Genomic DNA, 20479 nt, shown 5'->3' with positions numbered 1-20479 from the left:
TGAAAGATCCATCTGGTTACAATGAAAAGTAGTAAGCACCACGCACAGCACAACAGAATATTCAGAAAGCTACATAGTTACTAGGTCCATTTAACACCAGGCCCCTTCTTTTGGGTAATGGTCCTTAAATCCCTTTTGTTTTCAAGTATGTCCAGATACCTACAACTTTTCATCGTGATTACACTGCTTCTGCATTTGCCCTTTGCTGGGGCTACAGTAGCTCTACAAAATAGATTCCAAGCTGACTGCACTGGAGACACATTGCTACAAAACTAAAAGAAAATTGCTGTTCTGTCTAGGATGTCAAGTTTGGCAGGTTCAGGAATGATGACATTTCTGGCTTAAAATAAAAAGGGAGCAAGTGTGCATTATGGGTCATATTAAAATAGTACTAGGTAACCATGATTTTATTGGAGAAACCTTCTGGTAGTAATATTTCAGGTATGGGTTAAACAAAGATTATCTTTCCTTCATCATCAATGATATGTCACCAACAGTATGCAGGGCACTTTGTTGATGAGTATAAAGATACACTTTTGTAAAGTGTGTCAAGTTGGGCACGGTCACAGAGTGTGGGGAACCACCAGGCTCTGCAGCCCCCATCTGTCAGCAGGTAAAACAGAAGGTTTATTGGTTCACAGAGACACAGTGTAGCATAGTCTTGATGTTAACACAAGAACCTGGAGCAGTCAGTGCAATCCATCTTGGGAATAGGGGGGGCCCAGAACTAGAGCTCTGGGGCCTCTATCTGCCCCCCAAGCCAGCTAGACTCCCTGCATCCTAAACCATCTGAGACTAACTCACCCACTCAGCAACCGGCCCAGTCCTGCAGGCAGCCTCACCTCCTCCTTTGTCCAGCTTCCTGGGGAAAAGGCCTTACCTGACTGCATCTCCTACCTAGACTCAGGTTACAAGAGAGAAAGCCATTGTGTGTGTGCTGGACTGGGCAGCCTCCCCTCAGTGAGAGTCACACCCAAAACTCCCATCCTCAGCTAGGCACCAGTGCAGTGCCCAGGGAAACTAAGGCAGTGCACATGCACGCACGCGCACACACAGAGTCACAACAGGGCAGCACAGGACAGTACAAATCACATACAACATAACAAGTGAACAGAGTCCCCACTATGTCACAGGCACCAAAAATACAGGTGCCTGTACTGATCTGGTACCCTGGTCCTCTCTGACTGCTCCCAAACGAGAGTGTTTGCTGGACCAGGTGAGGTCAATTCTGGCTCCTCTACTGTCAGACTCCAGACTCTCCCAGGGTCCATCAGCGGACCCAGCCAGGCTCCCCACTCCCACCAGCCCCCTGCCAACACAATCGCTGGCTCTCCACCAGCTGGGTTCTGCTGCTGGCCCCAAGCCACTGGAATCCCTTCCCTTGGGTCACCAGCCACAGCCACCGGGCTCCACTGCCAGTGCAGCCCTGGCCACTGGACTCCACACCCCTCACTGGGCTCTGCTACTGGTCTGCTGAGGCCAGCTCCACACACCCCGGCTAGGGTCCACTGCTAGTTCAACCCTGGCTGCTGGGTTCCATGTCCCCAGCTGTCGGCCTCTGTTGCCCAGGGGCTGCTGGCTCCGGCCGCCGGGCTCTCTGCCCCAAGGCTGACTCTGCTGCCAGCCCTGGTGCCAGGAGCTCTCCAGACTGGAAAGTTGAACCTGTAGCTACTTCTTAAAATTTGGCACTTGAGGATCTAATTCTAATTTTGCATCTGATTTCCCATGGGAATAATTCTGCTGACTTCAACTGGGCTATGTCTGATTTATATTGATGTCCAAGAGCTCAGAATCAGGCCCAAATTCTTTACATCGTTTACTCATATGGGTTGTTTCCCCCCACAACTATAACAGTACTCCAATACAGGTAAAAAATCATGTGTGATGTTTGTGAGCAAGATGTAGTTTTGTAACATCAGCAGATTATCTGCTATACGTATAGGCTGTGTCTAGACTGCATCCCTTTTCTGTAAAAGGGATGCAAATTAGACACATCGCAATTGCAAATGAAGCAGGGATTTAAATCCCCCCCGCTTCATTTGCATAAACATGGCAGCCGCTTTTTTCCGGCTCGGAGATTTGCCGGAAAAAAGAGCCAGTCTAGACGGGGATCTTTCGGAAAATAAAGCCTTTTCCAAAAGATCCATAGTCCTTTGAGTGGAAAGATGATCTGGACTGGGGCTCAAGTAATCTGGGTTAACTTTCCAGCCCTTCCATAGAATTCATGTAACCTACTTGCTCTCTGCCTCAGTTCCCCATCTATAAAATTGGAGAAACTACTCATGCTTTCTCATCATTTGTTTGCTGTCCCCATTTGGATTATAAGCTCTCCAGTGCAGAGGCTGTCTCTCATGGCATATCTATACAGATGCATGTGCTTTGCACAGACACTGCACTCACCCTCGGGTCAAGTGACCCAGCAAGCTCATTGGAAGCTGCCACATAACCAGCCACCTGAAGAAAAAAAAAGCGATCAAGAACATAAGCAGGGTGCTCAACAAAAAGTTGCTAATGAGTTTGTATTCCGAGACAAAATAATTTGATTGCCTCTTCTGGAAGATAGTTTGGTTGTTATTATTATTATTCGTGGGTTCATGTTTAGCCTGGGTAGGCGTACATCAGTTGTACTGGAAATGATCAGACTCCACTCAAGGAAATGCATCTCTCTCTTGCGTCTGGTTGTACTGTCTTCCACCTTTCTGACAGCCCTATATTTTGAGTGGTCAGCACCTCTGGACCTGGAGACTTGAACTTTATTTATTTATATGTTTTAAAATGTATTTGTCTATTGTAAGAACTTTTAAATATAAACTACAGTCCATTTAACTACTGTTACCCTCCCGCAATGTAGCCTGTGGCTTTTCCAAGAAGAAATTTGTTAATGGTGAAAAAAATCATCATCTTTGCTTTCAAGGCTTAATATGCAAAGGCACCTTGCAAGGAACACATAGGGGTTTGGCTAATTGCCAGACACTTAATAAAAATAAAAAAGAAAAGATTACACTGAATAATGTGAGACCAAAATACAGTTTAAATGGAAAATTACAAAGCTGCCACATACAGATTCATTTGGCAGAAGCTAAATATCATCTTGATGCAGTCCTCAAAAACAGGTTATCTTATACAGGTTAAGGCAAAGAGAATGTGGGAAACAAACTGGCACATTATTGACAGCTTGGCATAAAACACATCAGGTCCACAGAAATAGGCCAAAGAACACATTTAGATGACAGATCATTAGCTGAGACTGTTCATATAGCCAGCAACTCATGCATTTTTTTTTCAAATTATACACATCTGATTGTGATAATTACTCAAATGTGCTAGCATATTTGCCAGGATGGACTTGACATAGCATCTATTACTAATGAAGAGCAAGGGCTTTTAGAAGATGGAAACCAGTGAAGCTATTAAGTCCTTAAATACTGGAAAAATGCCAGATGATGAGGGGTGCCGAGTTCTAGAAAGCTCATCAAAAACAGGTGGCTCCGATTTTAGAGACAGCATTTAAGGAAGTGGAGGAAAAACAGATTTTTGCAATCAGTCTGTATAAAGCTGCCATTTCTTTGACAAACGGGCCCACATGAAGGTGCTCAGATACCATGATGGTGGATGCACTATAAGAACCTAGACAGGTCTATCATTGTGAGAATTATCTTCCAGGTTCACAGTACAAACACAGTTTAAGATATATGCCAAAGAACAAAACAGCATTAATACCAAATTAAGTGCAAGTAAAGGAATTGGTCTTTGTAACAGTAAGAAAACAAAAGCAAAAGCATGATTTGTTTGGTATCAGAGGTGACTGTATGTCATAGATCTGATGGTAGATAATGAAAGGGCTTTTGAAAGAGTGGAGTGGAGCAATTGGGTCAATATCCTCACTGACCACAAATTTTGACCTAATTTTATCTTCTTTACCCTAACACAGAAGAATCTGCTTTGTGAAATGGTACCTGTTTCCCCATGGTTCCAGGCATTAAACAAAACTGCTCATTGTCGTGGTTTTTTTTTATTTGGACTCTGGAACTTGTGGCTACAGCAGGGGTGGGCAAATACCAGTCTGTGGGCTAGATCCAGTCTGCCAGGGTTGGCACCAGTGGCCCCCACTGCATTTACCTGTCTCCGCAGGTATGGGGTTCACAGCTTCCTTTGGCTGTGAATCACTTTTCATGGCCAATGGGAGCTGTGATCGCCTGTACCTGCAGATGTGCAGATAAATATAATGGCAGTGGCCCACCACGGGCTAACCCTGGTGAACTGCCACCATTTTATTGCACACCTCTGGGCTACAGCAACTGGGAAGAAAAACATGAACAAAAGCAACATGAGAAATGCAATCTATAAAATTATTATTTTATGCTGATAGAGTGCTGCTGTTACTCACAGGTCGTTTTAATGTGATTAGTAGCTACGTTTTCTGAATTCATGGTTATAAAATTAACTCGTCTAAGAATTCCACACCTCCATGTATCTGTGTCTAAAGAGTCATTTCGGTGACAAAAGAACATTAGCAGAACAGTGGATGAAATGGCTGGTACAGGATCAGGTTACTCAACGATTAAAAAGAACGGGATAGATTCTCTTCAATGAAGAGTTCCTGCTTCACACACCGGAAAGGAATGATCACCATGGAGACAATTACAGCTCCCTGATGATCTTCCCAGTTCTAGGTAGTTAAGAGCAATGTGGGGACTACAGCTTGCAACAGTTCCCAAAGTACTGGCTAGGACAGTTTGAGTGAAATGCACTTCTCTTCCTCCAACATAGAAGGCCTCCTATGCCCAGAGCTGGGAGGAGGCTGGCAGGGAAGCTGACTGCATTGGCTCTATACCGGTTGAGGATTCTCTCACACGAAATTAGTCTCCAACGAGGATGAGGGTGTGTCCAGTTCTCACACTTTTCGTGCCACTCCAGGGGTACAAAGCGAGGTAAGAACACTAGAAAATCTGGCCCATTACTTATACAAGCATCAGATTACATAAAATGCCTGCAAATTACTACACATTACTTTGCATAGAGATCACTTAAAAAATTGTTGCACTACAACCAGATTATTGATTCGTTAATCTACAACTGCAATTGCCTGGAAACTATGAGAAAAAGTAACAAAGAATAATCAAGAAATCAAAAATAAGAAACCCAATATAACAGAAGCAAAGGTCAGAGAAAAAAATCAAACAGTATCCAATACCTTAAAGTTTTTGCATTTCAGATATATTTAATTATCCAATGTCATGAAAAATGTATGAAGAAGTATCATGGACAAAGAAGAATTACTTAGGGCTAAGGGGACCTATTTTCACTTTAAAAATATTTTAAACGTTGCTTGACAGACTAGTCTGGCTGAATTCAAGTCCTTCAGCAGGCTTGCGTCTGTGGATGAACTGAAAGGAGAAGATATTCCACTTGCTCTGAACTGCAATTTTAAATGCAGAGATATCCTTCTTCCTGCTGGAGGGGCAGATACTATTTTGTGTTTCATTTCAGATACATAGTATTACACTACGAGTTATGGTCTATCTTTAATGGACCCTTTGGGCCATATCCTGACCCACTATCCAGTTCCTTTGCAGTGCCAGAAGCAGGAATATTTTTAACAAACCACACCTGTCTCCCTGAGTCAGCAGAACTTCAGCAGCTTTATACAGGGTTTTAATATCATCTAACTTAGTAGGTCATGAGAAAAGTCCTGCCACTGTTACACTATGATTAAGAAATGCTTTAAGTTAACCACGATTAAATGAAACTTGGAACAGTTCTATTGACATTTTATCTTATAAATTTGTGTGTATAGCTTCCTTGTTCCTTTCCCTTATCTTGAAAAGAAAAACATTCAAAACCTTAAAAATCAACAAACGCCTGTCCTCATTTCTCAATGGCCTTAATATGTCTTCATAAATTGTTACATTTGTTAACCAATGCAAAATGGCAAACACATTTTATACTGTACCACAGCTTAATTTACAGCACTCTATTCCCCAAATACACATTATAGCATCCCTATTCTCCTCATCAACAAATACTGACTATTACAATGTTACTGAAATCTTAAAAGGGGCAAAGGATCCATTAATATAAATGGAGAAAATATATAAAGAGATATTTCACACACATACACTGGGATTGTTTACTGTTAATGCTGTCTGAAAACAAACCAACCAACCAAAAAAAACACCCACAGAACATAAAACCTCAAGAAATCTTACATTGGTATAATGTTTAAAGTCAGACACAAGCTGGTAGAAGCAAATAACTTCAATGATAATGTGAGTGGAAAAAGAAATTGAACCTTCTGTTTTTCATGTATACAGCCTAGAAGCATGGGAATGTGTAGGGGTGAAGGGGACCACGCTCCTTATTTTTATAAGTGGGAGGGCTATGCCCTCCCAATTTTTACCCATCATAAGAGAGAGCAACGGTGGGAGGGGGCTAAAAGGAGCTAGAGGAGGATAGGATTTTAGGGGGAAGATACAACATGGGAGTGAGACCTATGGGGCAGCGGGGCTGTGTAAGGGGGGTGGTTTGAAAAAAAAAAAGGAGCGGTGTCCTGAAGAGGTTGGCAGGAGCAAGGTGGAGCCACACTTTGGGCACCTGTGGCCCCTCTCTACTTTTAGGGTATTTCCACCACTCCTGCTAACAGCCTATTGTTGGGTATTTGCATTCCCAGGCAAAATTACCTGAGAGAATATATCAGTAATTTAAGAGTGAAAAAAAATTACAAGAATGTTGTCATTATCCCCCAAACAACCTTTCTAAAACCAGGAACTTCAGACAGAAGGTTAAATTTTAAAGTAATCAAAACAGCTTTAGACATGTACATGCTCAGTTATGGAAACTAAACCACCTTAACTAGAAGGCAGAAAGATGCCATAAATTGATAATGAAGCATAACTGATCTCCCTCCTTTAAAAATCATTTAATCTAATATGGGATCAAAACCAATAAAATGTCTTAATTATAATTGCATATTTATTGTATGGTGCCATTAGAGGAGAGTTAAGACTATATGGATTTCTCATAGGTCTAACATTAACTGAGTTTCCAAAGCTTTTAATTTTTTTTTTTTTTTATAAATTCAACAGTTTTATAATTTTTTTACGCTTTACATTAATGATGTGTATTCTCAACCCTAATTCCAATTTAAACTTTTTTTTTTAGGGAAGGGGAAGCAATATAAATACTTTCATATATATGACCTTGTGAGCTAGTACTCATTTCTAATTCTGAGAATTGTCTAATGAAACTTCTGTGTCTAACTTTTATAATATTTCTTTTCTATACATTCTAATTTCATAGTACATTATTCATACTAGAGGATCACCATTCAGTGGAGTTTACTGCAACTTTGTTAACCAACACATAATATATTTCAGTGTAAAAGAAAACTCGTGACTGCTGCCGCAAAAATTAGTTGAAAATCGATTTCTTCTATACATATGGTTCTGAAAGCCTTCACTTGTACTTGCAAAGTATGGGATAGACTGACTGTACTTTGCAAGATTTAAAAACAAACTAAAAATAAAATAAGGAATTAGAAATCACACATTCACAAGGTGACAGACCCACGTATATCAATTTACTTTCTAGTTACTCTACAATTCACAGAATCCTTGAGTGACTAAATTTCTTTCAGCATCTTCCTCAGTAAAAAGAAAATGTTCTGAGGATCAAGATAAACCAGGGGAAATCATCACACAAGCAAAGTCAACAAGATTTAATAATCATATTTACAGAAGATAAAAAGATTCAAAAAATTGTGCAATGCATTTTTGAAGTAGATGGTGAATTCTATACATCAGTAATCATAAACAAGCAAACTGTTTCCTAAACTCAGACTATGATATCTACCTATTTAATCAATAGAAAAAAATCTTTAGAAATTTCCTTTCAATTGAGATTAAAAGGCTATTTGGAAATAAAGGACTAAAACCAAGGCAATCTTCCCCAAGTACCATCTCAACAAAGAGAAAATCCATATAAGAGAAAGGATTAGACATATGTATTTTCACATTTTCTTTTCTTTTGCATTTTACTCATCCTTAGTTCACAAGTCACATCTATGTATGGTTTGATGCCTACAAGAGTACAAAAGGAGTTCAGCTTCCCTTCACCCCCCTTGGAAGTCACAGCTATTATTAACCTTTAGAAAACTACTCTCATTGGTATCAATGAACATTATGAATTGTAGGATGAATGGGCCAATCCAGGATGGCTGCTATAATTTTTTATGCATGCTCAGTCAGTGTATGATGGGCAGCAAGACTACTTTTTGGGCTGCTCAGTTGGAGGTCAAATTTAAACTAGTGATTGGTCCTGTAGTGTCATCTTTAAAATAATTTATCATGAGAGTATTTCAAAAGATATTCAACATAGCTTTATATCAGAACTGTGAATGGAGCCTGCATATTTTGCCCTAAAATTGTGATTTTTTTTCCTTCCAGAGTTTTCTTGCAGAAAAATAAGGATTTGACTAGAGACAGGTAAATTACAGTCCCACATTAGGCCTCCTTCTGGTGGGATTATTTCCCTTTCCTAAAAAAAGAAAATGTATCCAATTAAGGAAGAAACACTTCCAACTAATGTTCCTGAAGGCACTTCAGATTTAAGATGCATCTAATCATTCCTTATACTCATTAGCAAATATCCATTTGTCACAGAAAACCATGGAATTTGCATTTTTACAGCGAATCCTTAGTTTTTACTTTTTGTGGGAAAAAACCCATCCTGTTAACAAAATTTTTCTGAAAGTACCAGCAGCACTTATTCATTGCATGCAACCTCCCCCTCTTGTGGTTGATTTTTGAATGTGATTTAAATTTACATAATCATATTCCAATAAATGGCTCCTGGTGTATTCATGTTTTCAATAAAATTTCAGATTTCACTTCAGTCTCCAAACATGAGTAATTAATGTCATGAAAAGATGCTGAAAATTTTAATAATCAACCATCAAGACCTTGTCACTGACTTTGGCAAGGACAAGTTTCGTGGTGATATGCCGTTGCTGTATGCAGCAAAGCTGTAGATCACAGTTGAAGGTAGATATTTGTAGAACTTACAGAAAGCGCTAAACATAAATTGAATGGAAAGAAACAAAAACAAGAGCCTGAAACAGCAGGGCCATTGACAACAGTAAAAGAAACAATGCACTGTGACTGGACCATTCCAGCATTTTACAACTGCAAATACACCAATAAAACATTGTTCTCAACTGATTTCCAGATATATTATAGGTAGGGAAACTAAAGTTCAATGTTTCATTTCTAATGTGGAAAAACATGGATTGTTATGTTTTTTATAAGAGAAATGTTTTTTGGTGGGAGAAGGGTTATCATGGAAAAGTAGGATCCCTGCTTGTTAGCAGCAAGAGTTCTCACCTTGTTCCCATCAGCATCATGGCTACACCATAACAGGAGGGATGATGGGTCACTAAATTACACAGGGGAGTTGTGTGTGATAATGTGCTTATGTGACATTAAACCTGTGATTTAGCTACTGCTGTGATGAGCAAATAAAGAAGGAAAGGCACTGAATAGAAAAGTTTCCAGCCTATCTCAAAATAAATAATCTAACCTGCCACGGAATTTCAGTAATAAAGATAATTCACATTTATGCTGCTTCAGTCATTCAAGTATATTGCACCTTTGTGAGTTTAACTGTGTCTCCAGCACCTCAACACCAGTCAATTTAGAAAGCCTTTGTTTGAACAGCAATGTGCAAATTAAATATGGTTTAGCTCCCATCCCTGGTGTGTTGAGACTTTCAGGAATCAAAATATTTTAACAAACTCAAGGAAAACCCTCACAAAACAAACACTTCCAAACATTGTACATTTAGTATAATTTCAAATATTTGGGGCTTCAGTATTTAGCATTTCTGCTCCATGGTTACGAAGTCTCCTTCTTATCTCTATTCTGAGGCAGAATCCACTTTAGTTTTTCAGTCAAAACTGAAGAAATATCTGTTTGATGATGTTTTATAATAATAATATAAGGAGATATACCTATCTCAGAGAACTGGAAGAGACCTTGAGAGGTCATGGTGTCAGTCCCCTGCCCTCAGGGCAGGACCAAGTACCATCCATGACAGATATTAGAGGGGTAGCCGTGTTAGTCTAAATCTGCAAAAGCAGCAAGGAGTCCTGTGGCACCTTATAGACTAACTGAAGTGTTGGAGATTTGTCCCAGATGCCTAAATGACCCCCTCAAGGAGTGAACTCACAACCCTAGGTTGAGCAGGCCAATGCTCAAATCACTGAGCTATGCCTGCCCATAACATTATGTTTAGATTCTGAAGTCCTGATGGACTTTTGTAAAAAACTCTATATACATATTTTATTATTATTATACTGAGCAGCATCACAGAAAGGACTCATATAGGAACATATTCTTCACAAACAAACAGAATATTCATGCAGAGACTGGGTAATTGAATGTCTAGACATCCAATTTACATTTGAAAATACTGATTTGTGCAAGCATGTATGGCTTGTGTGTGTATAAATAAGTCTTAAAGCAGTTTTAAAGAAAATATTTTAGAGAAGATGTGGTCCTTACAGTACATAAATGTAAACCATCACTTAGACAGCTGGTTGAATTATCTAACAGTATAACCTGGCACTTCAGAATTTCCTCTACTTTATAATCCTGCCAACCTGATATGAGACACATTTGTACTGTCATAATTTATAAAACAATTGCACTAGGTTCAAACCTTTCCTTTGATCACGGCACAACTATAAAAAAAAATCAGAAATCTTGGAAAGGCTTTTGATGCAGGATGGCTATCTGTTACCTTTGGTCTGTATGTTTATCAGTTTTCATATCAGAATCAAAGAAAGCTCATGTAGAGTCTAATGCTTAAAGCACAAAATTGGGAATCAGGAGATCATTGATTCATAGGGCTGGAAAAGTTCTCAGGAGGTCATCAAGTCCAGCCCTCCACCTAAAGCAGGACCAATCCCAACTAAATCAACCCAGCCAGGACTTTGTCAAGCCGAGACTTAAAAACCGCTAGGGATGTGTGTTCTAACCTTGACACTGCAGCAGACCTCCCATGAAACAAGGGAAAAGCCCGCAATCTCACTATGTAACTGTTTCTCCATTTTCAATAAAAGGAAAAGGGGTGGGAGAAAATAACTACTTTATCCAACACATTCAGCTCATCTGAAGAAGTGGGTTTTGCCCACCAAAGCTCATGATACTATATATATTTTTGTTAGTGTCTAAGGTGCTACATGACTATTTGTTTTTAAAGTTACAGACTAATATGGCTACCCCACTGAGCCTTTATCTAACAGCACCATTGTGATGCCTAAGTTATTAACGTTTGTAAATTACTTCAATGTCCTCAGATGGTGGAGAACTACAAAAGTATCCATTATTATTGGTTGAGTTTGAGAAAATGTGGGTCAGAGCCCCAGACAGGAGGGGAAGTGGGGAATGAGAGAAGCAAAGAGTGAAGGCTCACACAAAGCTCTTGCTATGGGGAGAAGGAGGGCACAGAGAGTACCTGCCATGGGATGTGAAAGTAGCAAGCAGGGAGCTTGTGGAGACAGGGGAGAAAGGAGGAAAGTAAGGACCATGTGGTATGTGCAATAAGCTAGGCCTGCAGAAGCTATGAAGAGTGCCCCCCACCAGTTATTATCCCTTAAACCAGTCCTATTCAACAAATGTCATTCTCATGGCTGCATATTTGTACAGCCATTCAGGTAAGGAGCAAAGAGAAATATGTGGAAAGCTCTTTGGTCCATTACCCTAAAGTTTCCAACTACAGCTCTCTCTCACACACTCATACATGTGTGACCATTCACATACTCTTTACAATGTCCAGACAACTGAAACCTAGACAACTGAAGTTTAAATGCAACATAAATCTTTTTCCTCTTTCCAAATACTTTACAATCCAGAAGCACACCCAGAAGCTGTTTCATTTTCCGAGTTGATTTTGAACTGAAGTCTGTGATCATTGTCTTTTGGGAGTTCATTAAAGTTTCCTTGCAAGTGCTTACTGTTTGTGTTATTAAAACAGGCATAAACATGGATGGCTCTCAAAAAACAAAGAAACAAAACAAAGGAGTGGGGTGAAGAGAATATATTTTCATTAATATGTTTTTATAAATCAAAAAGATGTATGGGGTGTGTTCTTCTCATTCCTTAATATCTCTTTCAAGATCTGTCCCTTTAATATTCATGCAGTTTAATCTTTTTTTAAATATTTGTTCTAGGTACACAAGGTAAAGACTAAAAAAAATCCAAAGGTACATCCAAGTAACATCATGAATCTTTAATATTTCAAACAGTTCAGTAACAAAAACAAAATTGACATTTGGGATAAATCTTCAGCCAGTGCAAATTCTCTGGTGCTATGACATTTTACACCGAGGATCTCCCCTTTGGTTGGTTGGTTGTGTGTTAATTAGTGCTGTATGCTGTGATCCACAATCTCTTAATGCTAGCTGGCAAAGGGGTGCAAAAGGGTTACAGGAATCTGCAGATTCTGGCATATACATTTTGGTTCATCAAAGAATGTCATTTGATGTCTCAAATAAAAGCTGGAGGAACAGTGGTTGTCAGTATTTGAACTAAATGAAAATGGACTGTAAGAAAAAAACAGAGAGATTTGCTTCATGAAAAAGGGGTTCTAACCAGAGTTCATTGAAAAACCGGAGAGAACTTTGGGTGAGATAACCTTCTTTAGATAAGGGAGTAATTTGTTAGTAAAGTTTTGGTTCTAGAATGCGTGTTATGATTTTGTTTTATATGTAACCATTTGTTTCCACTAATGCTATTCACTATTACATGAATCTCTATTCTTGGATAATAAACTTATTCCTGTCTTCACTGTAAATATATCTAAATGATGTGGAAGCAAGCAAAGTAATGATCCTAAATTTAGTCCTGAGGGAATTCTGCAATTGTTGCATTTAGAGCCATTGCAGAGTTCCCCAAGAACTGTAAGCTGGATCTTACAAGTGTCTTGTTCACCTCTGTAATAGCAAAATTTAAATCAGTTTAAGGAGTTATACCAATTCATCCTTTCACCAAAATACATTTTTGAATAGATGTTAGGCAGAAGAGATCAGAAAGCAATTTATAAATATAACCTTAATTGCTGGAAGACAAAAGGATATAAATATATTTCTTTAATTTTAAGAACAATCTGTAGATTCAATACTACCATCAGGATATAAATAACAAATCCACATAAATCTTGCGGTCTGATCTCACTTCTGCAGTACGATACAAACTAAGACTCCAGAATGATGGGGGCGGGGGGGAGGAAGGGGGATTGGCAGATGGCTTGTGCTACTAGGTCACTAGTTCAAATCAGTCTAGTATTGACCAAAAGTTAGAAGCCTTCTGAAGGCATTTTGGCACACGTGAAAATGAGTTTGTGGTCTCAGTCTAGTTCTTAGAGGAAAGGCAGTCAAATCACACCACCATGACAACTGTCTGTATTTGGCAAGCTCCACTGCTGGCAACCTCACAAAACAGCCCTCCCCCCCCATAAATCCCTACCATCCTTACAGGCAGCATGTCCATCACTTGGTTGAAGGATGTTAGTTGTATTATTGCCTGGGCAAATTTATAGTGCTACTACACCAACTGTACCTGCTGCTAGGCAGAGAGTTCAAGTCCCCAGAGAAGTCAATCCAGCACCCTTGATAAGCACTACATTTTCTTTAAAATTAAGATTTTTTTAAAGGGGGGGGGGGGGGAAACAACGGTAAAAGATGTTTTTAACTTGCAATAAAATATTTTAAGTTTGTATTAAAATGAAATTTGACTGAAGGAAAGCAGCAAAGGCTCAACTACACATTGTAGCACAACCCTACATTATGGCAATGTATTACACATGAGACAGAAAGCCTCCCAGAGCTCCTAGGTGGGCAGAGACTTTGTGCTCATTACTACAACCTTTTGTGGGGCACAGCCTAACTCACCAGTGCAGCTAGTCACATTTCTTGGCAATTGCTTAGGGAGACGAAGCTGAGAATCACTGCCACTGTCCCCATTTCTTTTGGGGTTTGCTATATCCCTGAGTATGATGGGTGAAGCCCCAACGTTCTTTTCTATACAGTAACTAGAATTCTTCTTATGCCTTTCACAGTTGCATGAAGAGGGCAAACTCCTTGCATTCTCCTCCAGGAACAACTCATCTGAATCTGGTCCTAAATGTTTACACACAAAGCTTTCAAAAGAAGCATTAATCACATTTAATTTGATGTATATAGTAATTCATCACCAGACTATTGTATATTAGTTTAAACCAGATTACTTTCCACACACGATGTCACATGCAACCCAGAACATCAATATGTTTAATATGTAATCAGTAAATTTATGCAAGAAACAAGTGCTACAGCCCTCTACAAATATAATCTCTTAAAAATACACGCCAGAAACATTTGAATGTTGTGCATCAAATGCCATGGTGCCATCGAAGACATTTTATTTTAAAGTGAAAATCAACATAAAAAACATAAAGAACTGACAAATCCAGATTAATAGCACTCATGAGAGCATAGGAATTCTAACTACTGACAGATGGACGGACAATAACAGGCTAGAGATTTAAAGCAGCATGCATATCCATTACACAACTGTTGACACTACCATTACAAAAGAAAAACAAGGAAATGCTGCCCTTGATGCAAGTAAAATTGGATAGTCATTAGCTTTTAATCACATTCTAGGTAAAATCAATATGTGACAAGGATCATAGGAATTGCAAATGAATGGTAAGTAAAACTGAAGAAACATAAACCAAGAAATGTACAGTGATCATAATTCAATTTTTCTGTGAGCATATAATCATCAATTATCCAAAGAGAATTCAATCATTTAGATAAGGAGGCTCTTCCCTCCCCCACTTCTTACTTAGCAGTGTAGGAGCCAAGACCAACTGGTAAAATGAAGTAAGTGGAGCAGTGTGCAGCTATCATCATATATAATACATAGGGTGCCAAAGCTACCGTGCCATCTTGATGCAAGTGAAAGTTGTTTGACTGGAGACGGAGCATTATATGCTGGATCCTGTCACACCTCTGTTTTAGGAACTTGTCACACTTCCATGTTAGACCAGGATGGATGTTCTCATGGCAACACTAAGCCACGGAACCCATTCTGGACACTCCTCCTTTTAAAGGACTATGTTTGAATGAATGCAAAATTACCTGTTGAAGAGTTAAGTTCTAGTCATTGGCTTATGAATTTCTACAGAAAGTGTTGAGTGTTAGAATGAAAATTAAATCTTGGGGGTATCCTAGAAGATACGATCTGAACTGCCCTTGCCTGCATGCATGTTTTATTTTTGCATTGCATGCAACAGTTATAACACAATCATATTTTCTGTTATGTAATGAACAGCAGTACTTCTGTTTTTGAATCAAGTGAACAAAAACTGTGATATTAAAGTATAGTTATGTCTGGTTTTGTTTTCTCTTGAGAAAAGTTAGAGAGCTGTGTCATCAAACCAGGTGTTCATTTAATCTTATGATCACAGAGTGGAAAATGCCATTTGTATTATAGAAATCAGGTATTCTATTTCACCGCTCTGTTAGCCATTCCAGCCTGCAGGTACAGGGATTATGCAGTTTGACTATTTCATGTTCATGTCTGAAGTACCACACCATCACCTCTCTCATCTGATACGCTAACTACCTATACTTGGTTTCATGAGATAAAGTTAACCCTTCCATCTGTTTGCCAGTTCTGACTACATTAAAGGCTATTAAGACTTTCAAACTCAAATACTTATATACTGATTTTAGCTGCAAATTATCAACCAGCCATGTCTCAATGTGTCTACTTGTCCTACCTTGAAAAGCCAGTCAGACTTCTTGACTCTCTTACTACTTGAGTAAAATGTCTGAAGTGTCCTCATGTTCCTTTATCCAATTAAATTAATCTCTACATTCAGTTGATGATTCTCTTATCACATACCAATCCTTTGTTAAAAAAAAAAGTATTAAAAAACTATCTACACCTTGGAATAAAGGCATAAATGCACCCAGACAAATATAAAACCAAACTGATAGATATTGTCATAGATCATATCTGATATAATGCATCAGTTGCTCCTGGGGGAGTTATGCACCATTGGACACTTTGGTCTAAATTAATATTGTGTGGGTATAATTTCCTTTTTTTCTCCACTGAAATAGGCTTGGCCACTACTAGGAGGCTGCTGGACATGGCAGACCCCCGCTTGCAAATACAAAACATGACCAGTGGGTGGGGGAGGAGAAGGGAACTGGAACTTTCCCAGCAGCTGCAATTCTGAGCTTGCCTTGAGGGAAGGAGAGAATGACTTGCAAGAAAGTCCATGCAAGCCTGGGACCCATCATCAAGCTGATTCTCTCTTTGGATCCCTGGGCGCTAAGAACTAGAGTGTCTAATGTCTAGGCTGGGCAATGGTGCCATTGGGCTCTGATGGGAAGGGAGTGTGCATCTGAGGGGGAGGGGGTAGGGAGTATTAGCATCTGGCCAGGAAGGGCCAAGGTTGAGTTCTGGAGGGGAGGAGATATGAGTGTTTGGCCCCTTCTCTGGGCACTGAGGTCATGTCTACACAGTGGCGCTAAAGCTGAAATAAGCTACGCAACTTGAGCTATGTCAGTTGTGTAGCTGAAGTTGAAATAGCTTATTTCGGCTTTTGGCGCTGTTTACACAACAGGAAGTCAGAGTGTATGTCTACACTTGCACCCTCTTTTGAGAGAGGGATGCAAATGAAGACATTTGAAATTGAAGCTGGGATTTAAATATCCCGTGCTTCATTTGCATATTCATGTTATGATGCTATTTCAAAATAACAGACGCTGTTAAAACGTGGTTATTTCGAGAGAAAACGCTTCTCTTGAAATAACCGTTATACCTCATACAATGATGTTTACCAGTTATTTCAAGAGAAGGGTTTTCTCTTGAAATAACCGTGTCTTAAGAGCATCTGTTATTTCGAAATAGTGCTATTTTGAAATAGCGCCATAATGTGAATATGCAAATGAAGCATGGGATATTTAAATCCTGGCTTCATTTGCAATTTCAAATGTCTTGATTTGCATCCCTCTCTCAAAAGAGGGTGCAAGTGTAGACATACCCTGAGTTAGAGCAACTTCCTCCAACTTCCTTTACTCCCCATAAAAAGAGGGTTACATAAAAAGAGGGTTCGGAGTAAGAAGTACTCCAGCTTGACACTATTTTGACTTTATGTTGAAATAACTTCTTGCTGAGTAGACCTGGACTATATTATTTTGGAATAACGTCAGTTATTCCAAAATAATGCTACTGCTTAGACATAGCCTGAGGGTGCAGAGAAACAGGAACTGGGTTGTCATAGGGGTTCCTTTAACTTTTTATTTCTGGGGAAATGCGGTGTATGTCTATATTATTAGACATACTTACTGACAGATATTACCAAAATAACTGAAACTGGCACAAAGTGTTATTTTGACAAATAATATGTGCAGAATTGTGCAGAATTTTAAAATATTGTGTGCAGAATTTTTAATATTTTGGAGCAGAATTCTCTCAAGAGTAAATTAGTGGAAAAAAGGAAACTGTCTCCATCACAGAATAACGGAGTATAAGGATGATTTTTTTTTAAATGGAGATTGCCTATCTCCTAGAACTGGAAGGGACCTTGAAAGGTCATCAAGTCCAGTCCCCTGCCTTCACAGCAGGACCAAGTACCATCCCTGACAAATTTTTGCCCCAAAACCCTAAATGGCCTCCGCAAGGATTGAACTCACAACCCTGGGTTTAGCTGGGTTTAATTCTAATGGTATTTCTAGAAAAAATAACATCTTAGCCAGGCGACTCCCTCAGATATTTTGAAAAAAATTACAGGATTCTCACATGTGATATACGTAACAGTGGTCTAATCTTTGTTTCATGTTATTCACAATTCTGTTGTACTCTTATCTTTTCCTGCTTCTGGTTGTTAGTATTCTGTGAAGAAATATAACAAAAATAGTTAAAAATCCCATTTAAAAAACCCCCACAAGGTGATGGGCCAGGTTCTCCATTACCTCATGTTATCCTTTAGAACAGTGAAGGGTAAATGTAAAGTAACACTAGACTAGAGTGATACTCTTATATCCAACTTTGTATCTCTGTACATGACTATTATGAGAGATAATACCGTTGTGTTCACACCTTACACATTACTGTAATAATGTTGTGCAGAGTATGGCTTGTGAAATATTATCTGAAAACTCATAATTTGCTAATCATTGTTATCTTTATAACATATGTGTGGCTACCTTGTATGTGAAATTATAAGGCACCCCTTTATGATGCTATTAACATATGTGGAAAACCCCACAGCTCTGCACAGTCTGAGGCTGGCAGAGTAGGTCTGTTCTAAACAAAGAAATATGTGCAGCTTGCCTTTATTTCCATTTAAGCAGTAGACAGAGTCATCAAGCAGGAAGGAAACAAAATGAAACAAACAGGTGAGAAAAAAAAAGCAGCAAGGAACATCCTTCCACTTCCCAGCTGAAAATGTTTTTTAGGAGGTGCACTGCAAAAAGGAGGGACAAACCCTCCCACAGAACCCTCACACTCCGTGCTCATTGCATTCACAGCACATGAAGCAACAAAAGAAACTTTCATTTGACTCCAGCAGAAGGGATCCTGACCTACAGGGTTTGGTAAGACTGCTGAAAGCATGTCCTGAAAAACTGTTTGAAACTGACATAATTGTTAAATTATGTATTAGTAATCATCTTATCTTTATTTTTCTTCTAACCATTATGCCTCATTATTTGAATTCATTTAAAATCTGTCTTTGTAGTTAATAAACTTGTTTTACTGTTTTATTTAATCGAGTGTGTTTAATCTGCAGTGTCTGGGAAACTCCATGTAGGAATACAAGGAGTGTGCATATTATTTCTTATAAAGAAATAAACTTAGGCCAGGTCTACACTACAACTTTATACCAATATAACTACATTGCTGAGAGGTCTGATAAATCAACACCCTTGAGTGACATATTTATATTGACTTGACACCCCCCACACACTCCACGTAGACAGTATTAGGTCAACAAGAGAGCCTATCGGGACGTGAATTAAGTTCACATGAATTAAGAAGTTCACTCACTGCATAATAGCATCGTCACTCAGAAGCACTGGTACAGCTGAGCCATTGTAGTGCTGCAGGTGAAGACAAGACCTGCATGTAACTCGTATTGTCCAAGAGAGAGATGGGCAGTATAGGACATACGTTCCTGAGGGAAAAAAATCAAAGACTGCGGTGTATTGAGGTCCACTCCGCAATATAACCAAGCTGGCTAGAGCCAGAGTGTAACCCAAGGATGGCTGCAAGATTGTTTGTGAGCGGTCTACGTGGGCTAATTCTTGGGTGGACACCCAAGGTTGCAGGGCAGGGGAACTACAACTGCGCATTAATCTGACTTGTACCCTGGAATGTCACAACTATACAAAGAGTGAAAGGTGAATCAGTATCTAGTTTTTGTTGTTTTCACTAGAAGAAATAGATTGGAGCCTCTCATCAACTTCCAGCTTCTCTATGACACTCTTGAGGCAGAAGCCACCTGCTGCTTACCAGAAGAAAATTCCTTTATTGGAGGAGAATACCTTGGTGCAAATGTGCTCTTTGGGCCCAGCATTTCCAACCCCTCATGGCCCTCCTGGCACAGGGAGAAATTAGCAACTTACTTTCTAAGAATCTAGACTCAGTCTGAAGAAGGGATAAAGTTACCTTATCAGGTAGCTGCTTAGCAGGCTTCAATGGGTAAAGGGAGATGAATGTCAGTTACTGAAAGGTAGATAATGGACAATGTAAGCCTTCTTGGGTCCATTAGGGTATTTCTTATCCCTTTTTCATGCAATGGTGCATGCTGAAGTTTATACCCATTTTTACTGCTGCAAAATGGGTAAGACATTTTCTAGTGTAGAAGTATCATCCATATGCTGACTGCTTTAGATTTCTAAATCCCAGAGAGAGAGAACAACAAAGAGCTCAGTGACAACAGTCCGCAAGGTACATTTAACTTAGAGCATTTTCATTAGACAAATAATGAATCAAATGAAGAAAAATGTGGAAGTGGTCAGCTTTGCATCATTATTACATTAAAATATGTTTCCCACATCGTACACCTGAAGATACTCTATTTACCAAACAAAATTACCAGTGGTCTAGTGATAGCAACAGGGATAAGGAGTCATGCCTCCTGCGTACAGCACTGAATCACTAGGGGTGCGTCTACACAGCAGCGTTATTTTGGCATAACAGCCATTATTTCAAAATACAGGCAGTCCCCGGGTTACGTACAAGATAGGGACTGTAGGTTTGTTCTTAAGTTGAATCTGTATGTAAGTCGGAACTGGCGTCAGCCGCTGCTGAAACTGATCAGTTTCAACTGCGGCTGAATCTGGATGCCAGTTCTGACTTACATACAGATTCAACTTAAGAAACCCAGGCATCCCCAAGTCAGCTGCTGCTGAAACTGA

At 39.3% G+C, this 20479-nt stretch overlaps 1 protein-coding gene and 1 long non-coding RNA gene across 3 annotated transcripts in view; both read right to left on the bottom strand.

The window, feature by feature from the left end:
• LDLRAD4 (low density lipoprotein receptor class A domain containing 4) overlaps positions 1 to 20479 on the bottom strand; it is a 439588-nt gene that overhangs the window by 110953 nt on the left and 308156 nt on the right. The window lies entirely within an intron of this gene.
• Positions 16773 to 20444, bottom strand: LOC142827127 (uncharacterized). Its single transcript, XR_012901561.1, has 3 exons — positions 19728 to 20444; positions 19107 to 19233; positions 16773 to 17951 (listed from the first exon to the last, which is right to left on the bottom strand). It is a non-coding gene; the product is annotated as an uncharacterized LOC142827127 (long non-coding RNA).

The sequence above is a fragment of the Pelodiscus sinensis genome, chromosome 2 (genome assembly GCF_049634645.1).
Source record: "Pelodiscus sinensis isolate JC-2024 chromosome 2, ASM4963464v1, whole genome shotgun sequence".
Lineage (NCBI taxonomy): Eukaryota > Metazoa > Chordata > Testudines > Trionychidae > Pelodiscus > Pelodiscus sinensis.
Note: the sequence above shows the minus strand (reverse complement) of the source record. Positions and strands in the feature narration are given on the sequence as shown.